The 21904-nt window shown below is 38.3% G+C and overlaps 1 protein-coding gene across 4 annotated transcripts in view; it reads left to right on the forward strand.

Moving 5' to 3' along the window:
• Positions 1 to 351: 351 nt before the first annotated feature.
• The window catches only part of LOC137616356 (organic cation transporter protein-like), a 74735-nt gene continuing 53182 nt past the window's right edge, over positions 352 to 21904 (forward strand). The window contains exon 1 of one of the 4 annotated variants that reach the window (XM_068346019.1): positions 352 to 553. The gene's annotated coding sequence lies outside the window, so the exon portion shown is untranslated. Of the gene's footprint in view, positions 554 to 18507; positions 18682 to 21904 lie in introns of those variants that run through there. The other 3 variants (XM_068346022.1, XM_068346020.1, XM_068346016.1) reach the window with 3 other exon arrangements.

The raw sequence follows: 21904 nt of genomic DNA on the forward strand, positions 1-21904 counted from the left end.
TCAAGGATTTGTTATACAATTTGTTCATAAATACGCATTGTGCACGTGTCCATGGAAATGGCTACAGGCAATATGTTATGTTTGTGATGGACAGGACAGGAGGCGGTAGCTATGAAATGGATTGAATGTGGAACATGCAGTAGATGGACACACTTGAAATGTTTTCTTAGGTGGTATGAGCAAAGAAAATATTACCCTCATAAATTGGGTCTGTACACCTTGGTATAACAAAGTTAAGGTTTTTATTAAAGAGTATGAGATCAAGATAACTATGACTAAGAAATTCAGTGAAGTATCTGATAAAATAGAGGCCAATCAAGAGATGATGCAAGCTGCAAGTCAAGTTGTGAGTTGCATGGCAAGGGTTGGAGAAGCAAGCGTTGTTTTGGCTCGTACTCACATTGGCTGGACTGAAGTTGTGAAGAGGAAGCTGTCAACAAGAATATTGCCTGTCGTTAAAGCGACTGACGTGGAGAAAGCAGCCGAGATGAAAAATGAATTATCACAGGATTTAGTTTAACGCAGATATCTGATACTAGATTAAAGTGAAAAGGTAAGGAAATTATTGTTTACAAGACCACGCTCTCCATTTTCTCCCAAATTATGCTGTCCCAGAGCTCTCTTCTTGTAGGCCACAGTAATTAGGAGGTTCTTTAAATGCTGGGAAAGCAAAGAAGGCAAGATATGTTGAGCAAGCGGGAGGATTTATAAGAAAAACGAGCTTGGTTTCCTCACTAAATGACCTGGAACTAACAGCGTCAGTATGGTCAACCTAAATTAGAAGTTCATGGTGCCAGCGTACATAAACAGTTAACAGTTCGTGATGCCAGGGTACATTTGATATAATGTATATTCATATATATACTACTGTAAATTAAAAACTGAATAATTACTCCAAAGTGTCCATAAAATATACAATTCATAAATAGTGACACATTTGAGTAATCACTCCATTTTTAATTTAGTATACATTTTCAATATACAGTATATCAAATGTACGCTGGCATCACAAAATTCTGTTAGGTTGACGATGTCAGTTCCAGATCGTTTAGTGAGGAAACCAAGATAGCTTTTTTTATAACTCCTGCCCCCTTGCTCAACAAATCTTGCCATTTTTTGCTTTCCCAGCATTTAAAGAACCTCCTAATTACTGTACAAGAAAAGGAGAGCATAATTTGGAGAAAATGGAGAGCGTGGTCTTGTAAGCAAATGCCAACGGGAACATCATTTTGAACTTAGAGAGAGAGAGAGAGAGAGAGAGAGAGAGAGAGAGAGAGAGAGAGAGAGAGAGAGATGGCACCGTAAAGCTTAGTAATATTGATAAAGTAACACCAAAAAGTGTCAGGAAATTGAAACCCAAAATCATGATATGCAATGTGCATAAATAGGAAGCCCAAGATAAGATAATTGAAAATTTAATTGAGAGAAATACTTATTTACAGTCTATTAAGGATATTGAGGATAGAATTAATTTGATCTTTGACAAGCTTGCAGCTGGCGGTACAAAACATTACATCTCGAAATGTGACTCAGAGTCAGGGAGATAGTCTTATCTTGGTATTCACAAATACCAAGATAAGGTGAAGCTGGAATGGGTTATACTGTATATATGGTAAGAGACAGGTATCCTGTCCTTATCTGTTATTTCTGTCAGAGATTTGGCCACCTGGAACAAAATTGTTCATCTAAAGTTAGAAAATGAGGATCCTGTCTGTTTTAGATGTGTAGGAAATCACAAGTCTAGAGATTGTCAGACTGATGATAGAAAGTGTATAAACTGCCTAAGATTTAAGTAGTTAGTAGACCATTTTTTTCTGCGCTCCATCGATTTCTAGCTTTGCTATACAGAATTCGTGCTACTTCTGATGGAAAATAGCTAGTAAAATAAACGTACCTCATGGCCTATTGCTTGAGACGTTTAATGATACTGGTAGTTTTATCATAGCACAGTGTCGTAGCTTAGCGTACACAATGTTTTGCAATGGAAACGTCAAGTATTTCATGTCCTTAACTAATCTCAGTAGCATCGTTTCTAACAATTCATCTCATTTCTGTTAACAGTCTTATCTATAGCTGTATTAATCTTCATAAACAAATTGCATTTAGCTTATTTACTTTTTTTTATTATTTTTTAGAATATCATGCCCTTTAACCGCCTTTTATCAAATATTGAAACCACTAATAGTTTGATAATCGGTAAAGGTATATAAATTTATAGTTGGGGTTATCTATAAAAGATATTGCTATCTTATTTAAACAGTTCACACAATCGCACTAAGTAACTTCATCAGTAACGCAATGTTACCAACATCCATTATAATTTTGACATAACTGCTTTATCAATATGTTCTTAACGATAATTTATCTATTTAAATGGAACATTGTTACAAGAACTAACCACAAAAATAGTATCATATTTTCAATATAGTGATCGTGACTTTTTTTTTTTTCTCGAGAAGAAATACTTCATGTCTAAACTTATTGTACTTGTCATCTAAACACAACTGCACTGTTAGTAACCAAATATTGACACAAAAAATATCACAAATATTATTATATCCAACCCTTTCTAGCCTATCCTCTCCCCTTGCTTCCTCAAATATCAGTCAAATTCTCTTTTCCCTAACCTAATGTCGCCCTTTATTTCCACATGACCAAACTATTTCAAAACAAGATTAGCGTCATGCATGCTATCGTAGACTGCGTTGATGGGCATCATTTTGCTCCCAGGTGGCAAGTTACCAGCCAAAACCAGTCTCTCAGTGGCCAGTGTCCGACAAGACGGATTATTATGGCCACACTTTTACTTTCTGTTTTATATATAATTAGTGACGTGATTGTACACAATGCCATGCTATTCTGCTTATAGATCCGATAAGGCATCTAAAATCTTTAGGTTTTCAAGTAATCCTGCATCTCTCTTAACTTAATAGGAATGCTTTCCTTCAGTTCCTTTTACATTCTCTCTCTTTCTCAGTTAGAACCTGATATTCCTGCGTGGCTCTTTCAATTATGCTTTCCTTTTTATTACGAATGCTTTTCCAGTGTTCCCTGAATTAAAACTTGTAGCAAGTGTTTTAGTGTTGAACAGGTTTAGAATAAGTCTTTTTATGTTTTTGAACAGGTTTAAAATAAGCCTCTTTCTATATTTTATATATGGAAGACTGTTTTAACGTTGTTACTGTTCTTAGAATATTTTATTTTAATTGTTCATTACTTCTCATAAATTTTATTTATTTATTTTTTTTTTTTATTTCGTCACTGGGCCATTTATTTCGTGTTGGAGGTCTTGGGCTTATAGCATCCTGCTCTTCCAACATAATGACAACAACAACAACAACAGCAACAATAATAATAATAATAATAATAATAATAATAATAATAATAATAATAATAATAATAATTATATTGATAAAACGGAATCAAAGTATCCCCTCATTTGATTGCCATTATTTTTCATACTGTATCGTAATTTGCATCACATGTTCAATAATACATCTTGCCTTTACTACTATATCACATTATATCAGCACATTATATTTCAATAATATCCACAAGTTCCACAACTATTTTTTACTTTCACTACATATGTTGCATCTCGAATGTAGCCTATCATAACTTCACAATTTCATCACATTTCTATAACTTAAATCAATACTACTTACTATTATCTTACTTTCAATACCTACATCACGCTCAAACATAAAGGTGTCTGGTTTCATTTCTAGTTTCATCAGAATAGATGTTCACCAGAACGTCAGCCTACCAAGGCCAATCCCCCACTGTGGTGCCCAAGCATAGCAGTATCCTCCCCGGTAAACAGCTTCAACTCACGGTTCCAGGGGTGGGATTGATCTGCTGCCATGCGAATGCTAGGCAAACACGTTACCACTGTACTAACCAGGAGGCTATAATAGTAAATCAATATTAATTATCTTCAATGCTATATCATATCTTCACTATTCATTTTACTCGTTAGTTATTACTCACTAATAAATAATATTTCAACTATTATAATACTATATGTATCTTATACTGATATCGTCTCTTAAGTAATATGGATTTGCACTGAACATATTAAAAATTAGTGAATGTAAATATATTAGTAAAGATATAAAGATTAGTAGATAATGATATATAAACTCACTACTTTATCTTATTTTCGCTATATATATATATATATATATATATATATATGTATACATACATACATATTTATACATATATATATATATATATATATATATATATACATACATATATACATACTCCTCCTACGCCTATTGACGCAAAAGGCCTCGATTATCGATTGATTGATAGATTGATTTGAGGTTTTCTGGCATCTTGACATCTAAGATCATTGACGCCGATATCGTTTATTGTAAATAGAAAATAAAAGAATATTCAATTAAAACTATAAAAGCAAAGTGGTCATTTTAAAAGTTAAATATCTTTCAGAAGATCTGCTTATGAAATAAAGCTAAAGATACGACTAGCATGGTACAAATATGTCCAAAAATCTTGGCAAAGAAGAACCTGCCATCCTTACCTCGAGCCTCAAACAGATATGTATTACTCTCACTACTATATGTGGGGCATTCGGTTAACAAATGCCTCACTGTCAATGGTACCAAACAGTCGTTGCAATATGGTTGATGTTGGCCAGCCAACAAAGTGTCCTGCGAGTGTGACCAATGCAGAGACGACAAAGAGTAGTCTCCCACTTTCAGGGCATCCCGTCATACCTCCAAGGGGGTATAACATTACTTATTTCTCTCATCTTATTTTCAAGTAAATTATCCCAATGCTGTTACCAATTATTATAAATATAATTTTTAATTGTAGGTAAAAAATCATTACTGGGAACGGGATACCTTCTTGGAAGTAACTCAGCTGCCGCACTCTTTGCTAGAGAATCTGCCTTCTCATTTCCAGACACACCTACGTGTACCGGAACCCAGCAAAATCTAACTTATACCTTTCATACCAATAATTAAAAGCCAACCTAAAATCTTTAAAACTAAAAGATTATTGGAATTAAAAACTTCTAAAGCTTGTAGGACACTTCTTGCATCACTGAAAATGGTAAAATTGCCCTTGTATCGCTATTTTCGCAATAGCGATTAGTATGCCATATAGTTCGGCAGTAAATATAGAGGATGCTAGAGGAAGTGCACCTCTACAATTAAAAGCTCTACTAAATACTCCAAATCAAACGCCAACATCGGATTTGGAGCCATCAGTATTTATAAAAGTGGATTCCTTATATTCTGGAACATATTCCATAAAAAGAGACATGGCTTCTAAGTCATATTCTTTTCAAATCCAACAAAATATTTACAAAAAGATACCTCTGGTAATTTCCATGGAGGCATTGATGATATCTTACATGGAAGCACCTTAGTTCTTACTGTATCAAGACCGTATATCAGTTGCTTCAGCCGAAACCCGGAAGGTTGCCATCTGACAAGCTAAAGAATTGGGAAGCCTTTGCAACCTAAACCAATACCGAATAACAGAAGACTTTCGGTAAAGGTCTTAACGGTAATTCTCCAGCATCAACAAGGAGGCTTGGAATAGGCGAAGTTCTAAATGCTCCTGTTGCCAATCTTATACCAGGATGGTGTATAGAACCTATAATCTTTAGTTGACTTGGGATGGCTGAGGATTATATCTCACACCCATAACAAATTTTTGAAAAAAATAAGCCCTTGTATAACTTTAATAGTTTTGCAGTCTGCCCCATGCTGTATGGGATAAAAATTTTAAAAGCTTCAAAGCCTTAAGAAATTTTCCTTTACATGATTTTAAGTGAGAATCCATGTCAACCTACAATCAAATATCAAACCCTAAAAACCTAGCTTCACTTGCACATGGGATCCATTGACCTTTGATGTACATATTGGGGTATGGATGTACTCCCCAAATACAACAGAAATGGACAATAGTAGTTTTGCTTGTTGAAAACTTAAACCCAATTATATCAGCCCACTGAATAATTTTGTCAATTGTGAGTTGCAGTTTTCTCTCAACCATTGCCAATATAGCTCCAGCAAATGATATGGAGAGATTATCTACAAATAGTGTTGAAAGAATATCTTGAGGAATGATAGAGGATATCCCATTCATTGCTAATACAAATAGGGTTACACTTAGCACACTACCCTGGAGAACTCCTTCTTCTGGACATTATCTCTCGGATAGAGTTTCCCCCACTTTCACTTGGAAAAATCTATGTGAAATAAATGATTGAATGAACAATGGTAACTCTCCTCGTAATCCCAAATTATGGATGGTTTTAAGTATACCAAATCTCCATGCAATATCATATGTTTTTTCAAGATAAAAAAAGACTGTTACATGGTGCTGTTTGGAAGCAAAGGCTTCACAATGTGATGGGCCGAGAGAAGGTTGTGACTCAAAGGCAGGATGAAAGCAATTGAGTCACAACCTTCTCTCGGCCCGTCACATTGATGACCCCGGAGTGACTCGCTCCTCCCGCCTCCCCCCGCCTCACCGTTACTATGACGCCGTCAACGCATACCTTCTGCAGCAGTACTCGCTGTCGCCAGCCGCCCGTATAGCAAAGCTTTTTCAGCTCTCTCAACAACCGTTGGGGGACCAAAGGGCTTCGCTCACCCTCGGGAAAATGACCAGTATCACTCACCTGCAACCTGCCACAGACGGCTCTCCTCGTGAGGTGAACTTACTTCATGCCCTTGGGTAAGCTATTTACCCAAACCTGTACGAGATGCCATACCCGATATCGATAGTTTACCCATAAAGGACTTGATGACCAAAGCCGACGCCCTTATGGACAGCCACTTCATGACCATCAAAACCTCCATCAACGCCTCCACTCGTGACGAAGAGGACACCTATTCAACTTCAACCGAAGCTGACGTGAATGCCGTAGGACACACACGCCTGTGAATGCCGTAGGACATACACGCCTATGAATGCCGTATGACACGCACGCCTATGAATGCCGTAGGACACACACGCCTATGAATGCCGTAGGACACACTCGCCTATGAATGCCGTAGGACACACACGGCCATGAATGCCGTAGGACACACTCACCTACCCCGTGACGAGCCGGAGCGGCAACAAAGCCACCCATCATCCACCACTCGCTAACGCCTCAACCAACGACTTCTCTCGCCCCCGTCACAACAAATAGAGGAATCAAGTCGTATCAACACATCAGTCGTCAAGTGCATTTTTCTAAATCCACACTGGATAGGGAATAAAATACCCTTCTTTTCTAAATACCATATAAGTCTTGCATTGACCATCTCCTCCATGATCTTACATAAACAAAATATCAATGCAATTGGGTGATAGTTTGCAGCTAAAAACTTATCCTTACCAGGTTTTAAAAAGGCTTAAATAATGGCTAGTTCCCAAACACTTGGATAATTATGGTTATGCATTATTCTGCCGATAGTGCTTGTAATAAACTTGTTATTAACACGTACATGTTTAATAATTGCATATGGAATTCCATCAGGTCCGGGGGCTGTATCATTACCCGTAGCAAGTGTGGAATCAACTTCTCTTTCAGTATAAGGAGAATTTTATGACTTCCCTTCCTGTTGCAAAATTTTAAATTTTCTTTTCTTCAATGCTACTTTACTGGTGACTAGGAGCTGCTTCACACTTGCATGATACATTTGAGAAATGATCAGCCAGGGCATTGGTAACCACAGTTGTTCCAGTCATATACTGTCCATTAACCTTCAACACGTGGTGGGTTTGGGGTGAATTTGCCTGCTATCTTTTTTTCTTTCCTCTATACAGTAGATGGTGACGCTCTACTGTTAATGGAGGAAACAAAAACACTCAAGACTGGCGCCTAGCTTTCATGGCACGACAGAACTGTGCTGTACATTTCTTGTATACAATCAAATTCTCCTCGGTAAGGCGTCTGCGCAATCAAGTTAAAGACTTTCTTGTGGTTTTGTGCAGGGTAGTTAGTCTGAAGACCACCAAAGGACTGGTTGTTTGAATATCCTTGTCGTTTTGGGTATTGAATTGACTCCTGCTGCATGGAGGGTTTTACTGCCGAATTGTATGGCATATTAACCGCTATTGAGAAAATAGCGTTGGAGAAGGAGGGTAATTTTACAATTTTTAGTGATGCAAGGAGTGTCCTTCAAGCTTTAGAAGTTTTTAATTTTAGCAACCCTCTAGTTTTAAAGATTTTAGAATGGCTTTTTTATTATTGGACAGAGAGGTTTAATGGTTAGATTTTGTTGGGTTCCAGCACATGTAGGTGTGTCTGGGAATGAGAAGGCACATTCACTGGCAAAGAATGCTGCATCCGAGTTGCTGCCTAGAAGGTATCCCATTCCGTGTAACGATCTCCTATCTAACATCAAGAAATTGCCCTGTAATAAATGGCAACAGTACTGGGATAGTCTAGATGGCAATAAAATGAGAGAAGTAAAAAATGTCATACCTCCATGATGCCCCAAAAATGGAAGACTTCTCTTTGTCATTTCCGTATTGGTCACACTCGGTTGACACACGAGTTTCTGCTGAAGGGCCAGCACCAACCGTTTTGTGACGACTGTTTAGTACCTCTAACAGTGAGGCATTTGTTGACCGAATGCCCCAATTATAATAACTTAAGGAATAAATATTTGTTTGAGGCTCGAGGTGAGGGTGGCAGGTTCATCCTTGCCAAGATTCTTGGACATGATGTGTCCTACTATGCAAGTGGCATTTTTAGATTTATTTCAGAAGCAAGTCTTCTGAAAACTATCTAACTTTTATAATGACATTCAACTTTTATGGTTTTAATTGAGTATTCTTTAATTTTTTGTATATATAAACTAAATGATATCGGCGTCAATGACCTTAGATGTCAGGATGCCTGAAAACCTTAAATCAATCAATCAATCAATCAGCATGGAGGGTTCCATTCATAAGTTTATGTCATCATCAGTATTCTCAAACTGTTCTGCATTCCCTTTGATTTCACTTAGCTCAGGAAATCTAACCAAGTCCGCCTTGTCAAGATTCCATATTGGTGATTACTGTAAAGCTGGATCTTTGTTGGTGTTTACAATAATGTGTGCATGATCACTAGTATCTAATGTCCTCTAATCAAAATCGAGGAGGCAATTAGAGCTAACAATTGATAGGTCAATGCACGAGAAGATACGTGTCTAAACATGGAAGTGTGTGGGCTCTCCTGTATTAAGTAGTCCCACATCTTCATTTTTCACAATTGATGATATAATGTTGCCCCCTTGTGTGTGCTAAAATATCGTCCCATACAGGATATCTACTATTAAAATCCTCCAACAAGAGAAAAGTTTGAGGGAGTTGTTGAATCATTTCTACTAAATCACTATTATTATTATTATTATTATTATTATTATTATTATTATTATTATTATTATTATTACTAGCTAAGCTACAGCCCTAGTTCGAAAAGCAAGATGCTATAAGCTAAGGGATCCAACAGGGAAAAATAGCCCAGTGAGGAAAGGAAATAAGGAAATAAATAAACGATATAAGATGTAACAAAAATTAAAACAAAATATTTGAAAAAAAATTAACAACATTAAAGCAGAAATTTGATAGATAAACTATAAAAGGACTTATGCAAGCCTGTTCAACATAAAAGCATTTGCTGCGGGTTTGAACTTTTCAATTTCTGATTCAACTACCCGATTAGGAAGATCATTCCACAACTTGGTCCCAGCTGGAATAAAACTTCTAGAGTAATGTGCAGTATTGAGCCTCATGATGGAGAAGGGCTGACTAATAGAATTAACTGCATACCTAGTATTACGGGATGGAACTGTCCGGGAAGATCTGAATGTAAAGGATAGCCAGAATTATAAAAAAAAATTATGCAACATGAATAATGAACTAATTTAACGATGGGGTCAGAGATTAATATCTAGATCAGGAATAAGAAATTTAATAGACCATAAGTTCCCGTCCAACAAATTAAGATGAGAATCAGCAGCTGAAGACCAGACAGGAAAACAATACTCGAGACAAGGTGAGATGAAAGAATTAAAACACCTCTTCAGAATAGATTGATCACCATAAATCTTGAAAAACTTTCTCAATAAGTCAATTTTTTTTTTAAATTGAAGAAGACACAGACCTAATGTGTTTCACAAAAGTAAATTTGCTGTCAAGAATCACACATAAAATTTTAAAAGAGTTGTACAAAGTTAAAGAAACATTATCAATGCTGAGATCCGGATGTTGAGGAGCCACGGTCCTTGACCTACTTTTAATCATACTATGTGTTTTGTTAGGATTCATCTTCATACCCCATAATTTGCACCAAGCACTAATCTTAGCTAAATCTCTATTAAGGGATTCAGCAACCCCAGATCTACATTAAAGGAGATGGAATTGATGCAAAGAGAGTAGCATCATCTGCATATGCAACAAGCTTGTTTTTTAGACCAAATCACATGTCATGTGTATATAGTATGAAAAGTAATGGGCCAAGAACACTACCTTGAGGAACACCAGATATCACATTCTTATACTTACTATGGTGCCCATCAACAACTTTTTGCTATCTATTACTTAAAAAAATCAATAATAATGCTAAGAAACAACCCACCTGCTCCCAACTGTTTGAGTTAGAAAACAAGGGCCTCAAGATAAACACGGTCAGAGGCAGCACCAAAATCAAGGCCAATCATACAGACTTCATGACCACAATCAAGGGATTTCTGTACAGCAATGAAGATTGCAAGAAGGGCATCACATGCTCTAAGGCCTTTACGATAAACAAATTGCAAACTAGGGAATAGATGATTACCTTCAGCAATCCCATTAAGAGGTTTTGCCAAAAAATCTTCAAAAACTTTAGATAATATGAGAGTTTTGGAAATTGGGCGGTAATCAGTTGGACTTGAACTACCACAAACACATTTACATAGTGGAGTAACATTACTAATTCTCCAACAAGTGCTAAAAGTGCCTCTTCTTGCTAACTTGCGCAAAATAACAGATAACTTGGAAGCTAAGAAATCTGCAGTCTTTATAAAAAACAAAGGAAAGATGTCATTTGGATCTACATCTCCATAATCATCAAGGTCCATCAACAGAGCTTTAATTTCACGAGGAATGAGGAAGTACGATTTTCTCATCACTCTGCTTGCTGTCAAACATTTCTACCAAAAGGGTTGCCTTTTTCTTTGGATAGTGAGTGACAGAGCCATCTGGTTTAAGTAAAGGAGGAACTGTTACATCTACACCAAAGAGTGCAGATTTAAGGGTAGTCCACCACTTATTCTCATGGGTTGTACCAGAAACGCTTTCTTTTATGGTTAAATTGTATTCTTTTTCAGTTGAAGAATAAACTCTCTGAGCAAAAGCTTTAAGCTGAGTATAGTTATTCCAGGTCAAATCTAATCTGTTACCCTTCCAAAGATGATAGGCCTCTTGCTTCTCCAAATAAGCACGTCTACAATCATCATTGAACCATGGTTTGTCCTTCACTCGGTACTTTAGTACACGAGAAGGGATACACCTATCAATTATGATGACTAGATTCTCATTCAAAGGGACTACAGGATCAACACTACTATACAATTGTGACCAATTCAAGCCCAAAAGATCATGCAAAATCCTATTCTAGTCTGCATGAGATTTCATATGAATCTTACATGAGTAAGATACATCAGGGACAGGCTGCTCAGTCTTGTACCAACTGTGTGTCACACGATCGTACATAGTAACAACATTTCTTTTTTTGTATATATTATGTTTTGTATCTTCGCTCTCCCCTCGCATTGATAAGGATCTGAATAAACATGTCTGTTTTTCTCACCGTTAACTGTTAACAGCAACTGTTGTCAGTTGAACATGAAATTGCCTGTTATGTTCTTATGTCCTTTTTGCCTGTAGTTTATGTATATATAAACGGATGTTCTGTAATAAAGTTACTCAGTTGCTTTCATCCTGCTTTCTTAGTCACAGCCTCTCTCGGCTCGTAACATTGGTGACTTTGGAAGTCAACTCGCTCCTCCTGCCTTCCACCCCCCGTCATTGGTACTATAGCGGACTTCACGGAAGTTGGCGCCGCCCCATTGAAACTTTCGTCGTTCGCCAGCGGAGAGGCGTTTGCTTGGTTTTAGCTCGCAGAAGTCCAGTTCCGTATCAAGGGCGTGACTCGCTCAACCATCACAGCAGATTATGTTCTCGCGGCGATACCCGAGGACACCTTCCCGGAAATATCCGACTAGCTTTGTGAACAAGGAGACACCCCAATAGTGTATGATGCCCTCAAAACATACCTTCTGCAGCAGTACTCGCCATCGCCAGCCACCCGTATAGCAAAGCTTTTTCAGCTCTCTCAACAGCGATTGGGGGACCAAAGGGCTTCGCTTGTCCTCAGAGATATGACCAGTATCGCTCGCTTGCAACCTGCCACAGACAGCTCTCCTTGTGAGGTGAATCTACTTCGTGCCCTTTGGATACGCCGGTTACCCGAACCTGTACGCGCTGCCATACCCGATATCGTTAGTTTACCCATAAAGGACTTGATGACCAAAGCTGACGCCCTTATGGACAGCCACTTCACGACCTTCAAGACCTCCATCAACGCCTCCACTCCTGACAAAGAGGACGCCTATTCAACGTCAACCGAGGCTGACGTGAATGCTGTAGGACACACACGCCTACCCCGTGACGTGTTGGAGCGGCGACAAAGCCACCCATCACCCACCACTCGCTCGCGCCCCAACCAACGACTTCTACAGCCACTTACTGCCGCCCATCGGCTGCAGTTTTGCCACTAACACTACAGATTCGGGGCAGCTGCGAAGAAATGTGCCAAGGATTGTCAGTGGCCAAAAAACATGTAAGTAGGCCATCGCTCATGGCGGTGGCCTCCCATGTTTCTAATCTTTTCTTTTTACATGGTGCAGGAATGGGCGTGCGATTTTTGGTAGACACGGGTGCTTGTCGTTCTCTTTTGCCAAGGGAACTCTTCAGGACACGACGTAGTCTGTCTACGTCTGCCGACGTCTGCCTGGTAGCTGCCAACGGATCTGTGATACCCACCTACGGTTAGAGAACCTCACATTATCGTTTGGAAACTGTAAATTTAATTGGAAGGTTCTCGTTGCTGACGTCACATTGCCAATCCTTGGTGCAGATATCCTGTCTCATTTCCACCTTCTGGTCGATGTCGCCCACCGACGATTGGTCAACGCAGACTCGTACTTGTCGACACCTCTTCAACCCGCCCCCTCCAACCTCGCTCACCACATCAGCGCACCCATGGATGCCTACGCCCACCTCCTCACGTTGTACCCGGAAGTTTTCCGTCCAGAACTTTGCCAAACGGCCACGGCTCCTGCCAAGCATGGTATTTATCACCATATCAAGATGACGGGACCCCCAGTCTTCGCAAAATTCAGACGTCTGGCACCGGAATGATTGGTAGCCGCCAAACAGACATTCGCCAAAATAGAGGAAATGGGCCTTTGCCAAAAGGCCTCCAGCCCATGGTCGTCACCCTTACACATCGTTCTGAAGAAAGACGGCTCCCTCCATCCGTGCGGGGATTACAAGCGCTTGAACATGCAAACAGAACCGGATCACTACCCCCTCCTAAACATTGCCGACGTAACCTCCTACCTGCACAAAGCGAAGGTTTTCTCCACGCTCGACTTCCCGAAAGGGTATTATCAGGTGCCTATGAACCCAGAAGACATCCCCAAGACCCCCATTACCACTCCGTTTAGTACATACACCTTCAATTACTCATGTTTTTGCCTTCGTAATGCTGGGGCCACTTTTCTACGTCTCATGGATGGCATCTTAGGGGACCTCCCCTTCTGTGTATGTTATGTGGACGACATACTTGTGTTCTCTTCCTCAAAAGAGGAACACCTCCGTCACCTGCCGTGCTCGACCGCCTGCAACAAAACGGCCTTGTAGTCCGGCATGACAAGTGTACCTTTGGCGCCAAAGAAGTGTCGTTCTTAGGGCACCGTATCACTCCTGAAGGAGTCCATCCCCTCCCTGAGAAGGTAGCAGCCGTTCAGAACTTCCCCAGGCCCTCGACCGTCAAAGCTCTGCAGGAATTCTTGGGCATGATCAACTATTATCACCAATTTCTGCCCGCCATTGCTGCCACTCTTGCTCCCCTCTACGCCTTCCTTAAGGGCAAGCCAAAAGACCTGAAGTGGGGTCCCCTTCAAGAAGCGCCCTTCTGCAATGCAAAGAAGGCCCTATCAACTGCTGCAGCTCTCACTTTTCCCATCTCACATGCCCCTTTCCTTCTCTCTGCCGATGCCAGCGACGTCGCTACCGGTGCAGTACTTGAACAGGTGATCAACGGCTCGCCCCACCCATTGGCCTTCTTCAGCAGAAAACTGTCCAAAGCAGAATCGGGTTATTCTACCTTCGATTGCGAATTGCTGGCGGTGCACTTGGCTGTTCGTCATTTTTGCCATTTCTTAGAAGGTACGTCCTTCACCATTCACACAGACCACATGCCTCTGGTGCACGCCTTCACTCGACAGTCTGATGCCTGGTCCACCTGTCAACGCCGACATCTCTCCGCCGTGGCTGAATACAATTGCACCCTTCAACACGTCCCTGGGGAAATGAATCCCGTTGCCGATGCCCTGTCAAGAAACACGTTGGCTGCCGTTCAATTGGGATTGGATTACAACGCCTTGGCTGAAGCCCAACGACAGGATCCAGAGTATCAAGCATGTAGGACATCCTGCACATCCCTCCGTTAGGAAGACATCCCCCTCGATGACTCCAATGCCACCCTCCTCTGTGATGTCAATACTGGTAGACCGCGACCTTGGATTCCTGCTCCCATGCGCCGACAGGTGTTTGATTTCATTCACGGCCTTTCACATCCCTCGTGCCGTCCTACTGCACAGCTGCTGAAGACAAAGTTCATTTGGCATGGCATTTCTAAGGAGGCTAAGGATTGGGTCTGCACCTGTACTTCTTGCCAAACTTCCTAAGTACATTGACACACGGATTCAGGAGTGGGCACCTATCCTCAACCTCAGCGTCGTTTTGCCCACATTCACGTCGACGTTGTAGGCCCCCTATCACAAGGACATCGTTACCTGTTTGCCGTCATCGACCGCTCCACTCATTGGCCTGAAGCCATTCCCATGGAAGCTGTAACGTCCGCCTCATGTACATCTGCCTTACTCTCAGGATGGATTGCAAGATTTGGTATCCCTGAGCATATTACTCCTGACAGAGGTACCACTTTCACCTCTCAATTGTGGACATCATTAGCGAATCTCCTGGGCATCACCCTACATCAGACAACTGCCTACAACCCTGCTGCCAATGGAATGGTTGACCGTTTTCATCGCACCCTCAAAGCAGCTTTGATGTCCCCTTGCAAGGATTCCAACTGGTTTACTCAGCTTCCCTGGGTCCTCCTGGGACCAATGACCACTTCTAAAGATGCCCTCGACGTTTTGGCAGCTGAAATGGTGTATGGCAACCCGTTGATCGTCCCTACTGCAGTTTTTCTTTCTGCATCCTCCTCCGACGATCTCCAATGCATACGTCACGTCGTGGGAAAATTTACTCCATGACACCAGACTTACAAGCCCCCAGCAAAGCATGACACATAGACAGACTTGCACTCTGCAACGCACATCTTCCTACGCAATGACAGTAGCAAGCCACCGCTAACGCCCCTATACACGGGCCCTTTCCTTGTGATCCAACACAGTCTGAAAGCATTCCTACTAAACATTCGTGGCAAAGAAGACTGGGTCTCCATTGATCGTTTAAAACCTGCTTATCTCCTGTCAGATGACCCACCTACAGTTCGTCTCTCTAGATGAGGACGCCCTATTTAACATGTACAGTATGTTATTTTTAGGTGGGGGGGGGGGGTGGCATGTACCAACCGTGTGTCACACGATCGTACATAGTAACGACACTTCTTTTTTTGTATATATTATGCTTTGTATCTTTGCTCTCCCCTCTCTTTTGCCTGGAATTTATGTATATATAAACAGATGTTCTGTAATAAAGTTACTCAGTTGCTTTCATCCTGCCTTCTTAGTCACAGCCTCTCTCGGCCCGTCACAGTCTTCACAACTAATGAAATCAAAGCATGATCAGATGTCCCAACTGGAGTACCAGCCTTACTTGTTATAATGCCAGGGAAGTCAGTGTATACGAGGTCTAATCGGTTACCAGACATGTGAGTAGCTTCACTTATGATTTGCTCACAGTCTGATATATATATATATATATATATATATATATATATATATATATATATATATATATATATATATATACATATACATATACATATATACATATATATATATATATATATATATATATATATATATATATATATACTGTATATATATATATATATATATATATATATATATATATATATATATATATATACTGTATATATCATCATCATCATCATCATTATTATTATTATTAATATTATTGTTATTATTATCACCAGCCATGCTACAACCCTAGTTGGAAAAGCAAGATGCTATAAGCCCAAGTACTCCAATAGGGAAAAATAGCCCAGTGAGGAAAGGAAATAAGGAAATAAATAAATGATGAGAACAAATTAACAATACATCATTCTAAAAAAAGTAACAACATCAAAGTAGATATGTCATAAAGACTCATATATAAACTATTAACAACGTCAAAAACAGATATGTCATATATAAACTATATAAAGACTCATGTCAGCCTGGTTAACATAAAAACATTTGCTCCAATTTTGAACTTTTGAAGTTCTACTGATTCAACTACTCGATTAGGAAGATCATTCCACAACTTGGTCCCAGCTGGAATAAAACTTCTAGAATACTGTAATGTGTAGTATTGAGCCTCATGATGGAGAAGGCCTGGCTATTAGAATTAACTGCCTGCCTAGTATTATGAACAGGATAGAATTGTCCAGGGAGATCTGAATGTAAAGGATGGTCAGAGTTATAAAAAATTTTATGCAACATGCATAATGACCTAATTGAACGACGGTGCCAAAGATTAATATCTAGATCAGGAATAAGAAATTTAATAGACCGTAAGTTTCTGTCCAACAAATTAAGATGAGAATCAGCAGCGGAAGACCAGACAGGAGAACAATACTCAAAACAAGGTAGAATGAAAGAATTAAAACACTTCTTCAGAATAGATTGATCACCAAAAATCTTAAAAGACTTTCTCAATAAGCCAATTTTTGTGTGAAATTGAGGAAGACACAGACCAAATGTGTTTCTCAAAAGTAAATTTACTGTCGAGAATCACACCTAAAATTTTAAAAGAGTCATAAAAATTTAAAGAAACATTATCAATACTGATATCCGGATGTTGAGGAGCCACCGTCCTTGACCTTTATACAATCATACTTTGAGTTTTGTTAGGATTCAACTTCATACCCCATAATTTGCACCATGCACTAATTTTAGCTAAATTTCTATCAAGGGATTCCCCAACCCCAGATCTACATTCAGGAGATGGAATTGATACAAAGAGAGTAGCATAATCTGCATATGCAACAAGCTTGTTTTCTAGGCCAAACCACATGTCATGTGTATATAGTATGAAAAGTAATGGGCCAAGAACATCAGCTGTAACTAGTCCACTGCAGGACAAAGGACTCAGACATGTCCTTCCTCTCCTCTCTTTATGGTCTTTCTACGCCAGATGACTTCAGTTTAATGATCTTGAGCTTCAACTTTTCCAACTTCTTGAGTTAATTTTCCATCTGATGTTTTGATTTTCTTAAAATTATGACTGAAAGTCACTTTGCGGCAATATATGTGGTACTTAACGTAGTAAAGTTTATACAGCATACTAAACGAGAGCGTTAAGATTGACAAATGTCAACTTAGATAATTAAATGAATGAAACCCTAGAGTGTTTAGATGATCGCACTTAATATATGGCAATATCGTGATATTCATATTTTTGTGTTAAAAGATGATTAGATAATAATCTATGTTTAACCAATTTATAAAAAAAAATAGTGACTTTGCTACATGACAAAAGAATGCATAAAAAATTTGGAAACTGATAACATACTGTACTGCAATTTGTAGTAACACTACTGATAATTTTTTTAAACAAAGTGACGCATTGTTCTGAATTCAGAGTACCCCACAAACCCACACCGCCACACGTATCCGTGATTTATCTATCTGTCTACCTATCAACACACACACATATATATATATATATATATATATATATATATATATATATATATATATATATATATATATATATATATATATATATATTTATGTATGTATATATATATATATATATATATATATTGAATTTTGCACAATGATCACATGTTATTTATCGTATCACTAGACATGTAAACGTACTGAGCCGGTAAACAGACAATATTAAAAGACCAAGGTCAACGTCGGTTTACAATTGTCTGAATGACTTGCTATCTAACGACATGTCAACAACTATGACTCAACTGAACGCACCAAACAGATATGAGACTGCCGTCATTGGCAGACCAAAGCTACGTTCAGCTACTGGAGAGCTTTAGGTAGCAGAGTTAGTTTAATTCTTCCTTTCTACCGGGTGGGAAGGGTTGCATAAATAGGTGGTGAACTACACTTGGGCAAGGTGGACGGCGGATATTATTATGGAAAATCAGTGGACCAGAAAAATGTGAGTTGGAGATCATTGTATTCAATATTCATACTGTTACATATATACACAGCCACATATATGTACACACATATTTATATATATATATATATATATATATATATATATATATATATATATATATATGATTCTTTAATTCTAAAGTCCATCTATTATGTCATTCTCATTATATATCCTGCCCATGTCCATTTCTTTTCTTACGCGGTAGAATATCCTCTATTTTGCTTTCGTATCCATGTTGCTCTTTTTCTGGCTCTCAGTGTTATTCTCGTCATTATTCTTTCCATTTCTCTTTGATTTGTAACTAGCTCATGTTCTGAGGTTTTAGTAAGCAGGGAAGGGGAAAAAAGACGATGGATTGACGAGTTGAGAAAATTTGCAGAAATAGACTGGCATAGAAAGACTATAATCAGGTGGGAGTGAAAGGTTATGTTTGAGGTCTTTGTCCTACAGTGGACTAGGAACAGCTAATGATATATGTATATATATATATATATATATATATATATAGGTAACAATGTACATAGTACTATGATTATAAAACACCATTTAAACGGAAATCATATATTTTTTGCACTTAGTTTTCGACCATGAAATATATATATATATATATATATATATATATATATATATATATATATATATATATATATATATATATATATATATATATATTAATTAGGAATTTACTGCTTACTCACTTTGATATAACTTACACATTTTCATAATTTCCCATTTGTTATATAATATTGTTTAGAAAATAGATTTTCTGTGCATCACGAATAATAGTTTCATTGATCGACAGATGAGAACAGGTATTGCTGGGTTTACTACACACACACACACACACACACACACACACACACACACACATATATATACATATACTGTATATATATATATATATATATATATATATATATATATATATATATATATATGTACATATATATATGTGTGTGTGTGTGTTAGTTATATTCAGCAGATGGAAAGTGTAAAAGGCAACAATCATTTCTTTATACTATATTACAAAAACTTCCACTTTTACGTGACCCTCAAAACGGCAATTTATTTTATTGAAGTTTGTTTTACAAGGTAATATGATCTACTCAGATATGAGGAGTAAAAACTATTGCAATTCTTTGTCGTATTAGATAAGAATATTTGAAGTAATTTTACGATTTTAAAAAGGAGTAAGTTAGAGGGAGAACGATGAGGAGGGGCAGCAACGGAAGGGCTTCATTTGGCGACAGACGGTGTTAAGGAAGTTTGAATTTGGTCCTTAAGTGAGTGGAGAGTAATCGAGCTGCGTCAGATGCCTTTGAAATATACTGTACATTCCTTCAATGGCCTTTGGGCTGGGATCGGGGCCAGCAATCAATTTCCAAAATTAATTGGAGCGACGGCTCCAAGGTAGAAATGATTTATATATATATATATATATATATATATATATATATATATATATATATATATACATATATATATATATATATATCATCATCATCATCATCATCATCATCTCTTCCTACGTCTATTGACGCAAAGGGCCACGGTTAGATTTCACCAGTCGTCTCCATCTTGAGCTTTTAATTCAGTACTTCTCTATTCATCTCCTATTTCGTGCTTCGTAGTCCTCAGCCATGTAGGTCTGTGTCTTCTAACTCTTCTAGTGCCTTGTGGAGCCCAGCAGAACGTTTGGTGAACCAATCTTTCTTGGGGAGTGCGGAGAACATGCCCAAACCATCTCCATCTACCCCTCATCATGATCTCATCCACATATGGCACTCGAGTAATCTTTCTTATAGTTTCATTTCTAAACCTCTCCTGACATTCAACTCCCAATATTCTTCTGAGGGCTTTGTTCTCAAATCTACTTAATCTATTGGAGATGATTTCATTTTCATACCATGACCCATGTCCATAGAGTAACACCGATTTCACTAAACTTATATATAGTCTGATTTGTATATGTAATTTCAGGCGATTAGATTTCCAAATTTTACTTAACCTAGCCATTGTCTGATTTGCTTTTTTTTCAATTTTTCACTAAACTCTAATTCTAAAGACCCTGCATTGGAGATCATAGTTCCTAAATACTTAAATGATTCTACTGCTTTAATCCTTTCTCCTTCCAATGATATTTCATCTTCCATTGCATACTCCGTTCTCATCATCTCTGTCTTTCTTCTATTTATCTTCAGCCCAACCTCGTGTGATATTTCGTGCATTCTGGTAAGTAAGCATTGCAAATCGTGTGATGTTCTGCTAACAAGGACAACATCATCAGCGTACTCTATTTCTGCTAATTTCCTATCACCAGTCCAATCCTTCTCTACCATCTCCGACTGTTCTATGCATTACAAAACCCACGAGGAGGATAAACAACATAGGTGATAACACCTTCCCTAGAAGTACTCCGCTATTCACTGGAAATTAATTTGATAAAACTCCAGTAATATTAACTTTGCATTAGCTATGCTCGTGAACAGACTTAATCAAATTTACATATTTAAGGGGAATTCCATAATAACGATGGACTCTCCATGAAATTGGCCGGTGCTCACTATCAAAGGCTTTTTCATAGTACACAAATGCCATCAAAAGTGGATTTCTATATTCTACGCATTGCTATACAACAATTCTCAAAATAAAAATTTGATCAGTGCAACTTCTACCTTTTCTAAATCCTGCTTTTCATCAATTTTTCTCTCCAGTCTCTTTAGAATAAGTATATATACTATATATTTTCATAACAACTGATGGAAGTGTTATGCCTCTGTAATTATTGCAATCAATCAGGTTTCCTTTTTTTTTTTGCCATTTTCACCAACATTCCTAACTCCCATTCATCAGGTTTTGCCTCTTCGTGCCACATTCTAGAAAATAATCTTGTAAGTAGTCTGGGAGTCACTTAATTTTCGGTCAGTATCATCTCGGCAGTTATTGTATCATATCCAGGGGTTTTCCACCTCTAGTGTTTTTAGGATAGTTTCATCTTCTAACACACTGAATTCATTCATGGGCACATCAAGGTCTTCATCGGCTTCAGGCATATCAATCATATTATTCCCTTCATATCTCCTATTCACAACCTCACTAAAGTGTTCCATCCAACATTAGCTTTCTTCATCTTCTGTTGTTATAACAGATCCATCGCTCTTTTTGATGGGTATAGCCATCTTCTTCTTTGCCCCCATAGAGATTTCATTAATAATTCTAT

This window comes from Palaemon carinicauda, chromosome 22, assembly GCF_036898095.1.
Source record: "Palaemon carinicauda isolate YSFRI2023 chromosome 22, ASM3689809v2, whole genome shotgun sequence".
Lineage (NCBI taxonomy): Eukaryota > Metazoa > Arthropoda > Malacostraca > Decapoda > Palaemonidae > Palaemon > Palaemon carinicauda.